At 35.1% G+C, this 4,152-nt stretch overlaps 1 protein-coding gene across 2 annotated transcripts in view; it reads left to right on the top strand.

The window, feature by feature from the left end:
- mapk1 (mitogen-activated protein kinase 1) overlaps positions 1-2,321 on the top strand; it is a 32,587-nt gene extending 30,266 nt beyond the window's left edge. For both annotated transcript variants that reach the window (XR_006378006.1, XM_044195994.1), the window contains one exon: positions 1-2,321. This exon is cut by the window's left edge and continues 2,275 nt beyond it. The gene's annotated coding sequence lies outside the window, so the exon portion shown is untranslated.
- The last annotated feature ends 1,831 nt before the right edge of the window (positions 2,322-4,152 follow it).

Genomic DNA, 4,152 nt, shown 5'->3' with positions numbered 1-4,152 from the left:
ACTCAACTTTTGATTCTTATTTACATTTTCATAAATGTCAAAAAGCAAGTCTGAGCTGTAGGGCAGAATTAAATCACAGTGGACAGAGCCAAAGAACCACAGTTTAACTTTTGTTTTACTTTTGTTCTGGCTAAATAATGTGAGACTGAAACTGAGTGGGGGGGGAGTAGAGGCTAAGAGAGGACGCTAATGCTCTGCTGAAATGCATTAAAGCCATAATCGGTCAGTCAGTTAATCTGTTGCACCTCTGACCACACCCAACAGTGATGTCACAGCGTACTGACACACCCGGGAGTACACTTCTGCATCACTGCAGCCAGATTAGAAGTTAAACCTCTGGAGGTCAGCAAAAACAAGATCTTCAGATGTTGTTAATTTGCTCTTTAAAATCAATCTGTAATTATCTAAGTAAGCTAGCTAGCCTGCTGAGCTGAGATGACAAATGCGTGTTCATGATTGATTGAAAAAAAATCGGTAATGCTTTATTTTACAGGTCTGTAAATTCTTAATATTCCTAGGAGGTTTTCTGGAAAGAACAATGTAATTTGGTACTAGCTGTAGTTGAATTAGAGGCAGTGTTCAATAAAGCTACAACAAACGATTATTTTCATCATCGTTTAATCTCAATTTATGTTTATGATTAATCTTTTGGTTAAAAAAAAAAAAAGAAAGTTCCCAGATCTTTCAGATAACCTTTTTTATCCCACCACCAGTCAAAAACTGAGATATTAAAACAAACTCATATTTTGAGAAGCTGTAATAAGCAAATGTTTAGTATTTTACCTTGATATACCTTCAATTAATATTGATTAATCAGCTAATCGTTGCATCCCTAGTGTTAAATTGGTCCTCTTCCAATGAATTTATTCCACTTAATTGCTAAAATAGAGTATTTTAGGCAGTTGCACGGCATATCAGATGAACAGGCAAAAATGTGAAATTTGTCTCCATGCAAGCATAAAATACAGCATACATGAAAAATAAATGTTCCAATAATAAATTAATGAGTTTAAATGGTGCAGTACTTACAAGGAAATTCCTCTGAAAATCAACAACTGCTTTTAAACCTAACACATTTAACTTGAATAACTGTCTTAAACGTTTCCCATATAATTAGTGCAAAATTACGCAGTTCTTTCCAAATAAAAACTTTTAAGAAAATATTAGGAAATAACAGACCTGTAAAAATACAGTGACGCCAGAAAAAAACGTATAAATTTATATATACACCCAAAAAACTAGTTTTGTTGGTTCTATCGACAGAGATTTAACTCATGTGATGACATTTGAAAAAAGTTTATGACCAAACCTCCATTGCAGAAATGATTATTATTATTATTTTTTTTTTTTTTTGCACTCTCAAATTTCACCTGAACAGACGTTTAACGTGAGGTAAAGACTCGCCTGTCCCAGTCCTTCTCACGCTCGCTGTACACACCCGTCTGTCACACGATTATTAAATGCACTCTCTTCTACAGTGGTTGGGATGGGACTTGTAATCCGAGGTGCCTGTCGGGACTTGACTTACCTGTAGATAGTCTTTTGGGGGGGTTTAGTTAGAATATTATGGGCACTGGAAACCTTACTGGGATTAGTTGTATAAAAAAAAAGCTTCTGCTGAGTTCTTTGTGCAACCTGTCTGTTTGTGCCTTTTTTGATAGTCTTGATATCCAAGATTTGATGTGCAGCTTTTGTTTAGTCGGGAATCCGTTGTAATCGCAGTATACGCTCTTAAAAATGAACACAATCAAGTCTGTGGGTGGGAGGGATCACGGGTGGGTATCCTTATCTTTCAGTTATGTAAATTTTAAAGAGATTTGTTGCCACAGCTGTGTGATTTGTGACTGTATTGAAAAGATGAAAAACAAACATTTATATCTTTTGCGTTACCCTTTTTCCTTGAGCCTTTTTTTTTTATGTTTTTGTGCAGATATTTTTATTGTAAAATGAATGTTATGTTTCTATCAGACACTAATCTTGTTTGAGTTGTCTCCGGTGGAACTACTTCACTCTGTATGTTTTGATCAGTATAAACCTTTAATTGTGTAGTTCACATTTCTGAAAGAGGAAAAAAAAAAAAGATCCTTTGGTTGTATTTTAAAGGTTCCTGTTTGACCTGTCATAGAAATTGTTTGAATTGATCGGTCAGTTTTGCTGTCGTGTGAAGGATTTGACTTGAACGAAGCATTTCTTTGCTATTATTAAAGACTGACTGCCACTTTGAAAAATCTGTTTTTTAATGTTTTTTTTTTTTTGTTTTTCTTTTTTGCAACTCTGCCATGACATTTAAATAGACGTTCATTAAAAACACTGTACCTTCATTAACATCTCTGTGAAGTGTCTTTATAAGCCAGAGTTCACGACAGATTTCAGAAGCAGACGAGACGACTTGTTTAACTGCTGTCGGCGTCTCTCATTACAGAATTGCAAAATGAAAGTTTCTTGAACACAGTATACAATTAAATATGTTTAATGAGAGTAAACATTCCTAATAAAAATGGTGTATTACTCATGAACAACATGAAGTGTGGCTGTTATTCTCTGCCACTTTTCATTTTGCAGTTGTATTCGCCACTTAGGAATAGTCTGATATTTTGGGAAATAGCCAACAGCCTGTTAGCTTAGCTTAGCATAAAGGATGGAAGCAAAGGGAAACAGCTAACCTGCCGCTGTCCAAAGCTAACAAAATCCAGCTCCTAGCACTTCTCAAACTCACTAACACATTATATAATTTATTTTTTTCATCTGTACAAAAAGCCAAAAAACGACACATAGTTTTATCGCCGATTATGTGCTGGACTATTTCTTGGCTGGGAGCAGTGACTTCCTGCACGACAAGACTAAGAAAGCTGTTTCCAGTCTTTATGCTAAGCTAAGCTAACTGTCTTCTGCCTGAAGCGTCATGTTTACCATAAATATTAGTTATATCTATCTTCTCAACTAACTTTTGGCAAGAGAGTGAGTAAGCGTATTTCCCAAAATGTCAAACTATTCCCCGTCTATGAGTATGTGATTTACCAGAAGCAAAATGATGCCCTGAATTCAGAATAACCCATGCGAGAATCAAAAAGACAACCGGTACGAAGGATCAAAAAATCTTAACTGTAGAAACCAAAGAATCTCGCACACTGTGTCCGCCCTGTCATTGGTGTGTTTTTTCCTGGGTTTGATTTTTTTTTGCATGAAATGTTCATTAAATTCATAAGTTCTGCAAAAAACTCACAAAGGATAAAGATACATGTATAAAAACATGAATATACAGACAAGTCAATCGCTTGTACTCACTTTTATTAACTATGTTTCGGTCCTCAGATCTTCGTCAGATCAAATTTATTCACTGATGAATTTTCCTTCACGGGTGAGATTTTGTTTGGGATCCCCCACTTCGATACGCCGGACCGGTATCAGTGCCGATACTGACGACATTGAGCAGATCGGGAATCGGCTATGACGTAAGAAATCTGCATTAAATACAGTTTCCTCGTCAACGTCACTATTAAAACTCTGTTTTCGTTAATTAATTTGGGCATAACTCAGTTTATAGTGCCACTGCAATCCCTGGCGTCCTGTTACCTCACAAAATGATCCGATGAGTTCCGTCCAGTGAGGTTTGCAGATTTTAAATTTGGGAAAAAGAGAGCACTGGTATCATATCGGAAACTGAGTTTAGAGAGAAGTCGCATTAGTCTATTCCTAGATTTTTATATCCTGCACACCTTTCAGTAAGACTTTATAGTGTGCAAGAACTTAGTTGAAATGGCAACCTGTAAAGATCTCCAAAGAGAAAACGGCATTTTATAAAAGCCGAAGGGTAAGTAATGTTTCTTCCTGAGGACTTCTCTCTGTCATCAAATGGTGCAGTTGTAACTCTTTAACAGTATATCTGTTTAGTTTTGGATCAGACATCAAATGATGAATGATCAATAATAATATGATAACATTAAACTTTATATTTTATACAGCGCTTTACAAAACAAAGTTACAAAGTGCTTGACATGTCTGAACCAGGATTAAAAAATAAAATCATAAAATACCCAACAATTATAAAAGATAAAAACAATAATAATAAAACAGAACAGAATTTTTTTATTTTTTTTTTTAAAGATACGTTTTTTTTTTATCATTGATCAAGATTAAATAAATCATCTTTGG

The sequence above is a fragment of the Siniperca chuatsi genome, linkage group LG5 (assembly GCF_020085105.1).
Source record: "Siniperca chuatsi isolate FFG_IHB_CAS linkage group LG5, ASM2008510v1, whole genome shotgun sequence".
Taxonomy (NCBI): Eukaryota; Metazoa; Chordata; class Actinopteri; order Centrarchiformes; family Sinipercidae; genus Siniperca; species Siniperca chuatsi.
This window is presented reverse-complemented; position numbering and strand designations above follow the sequence as displayed.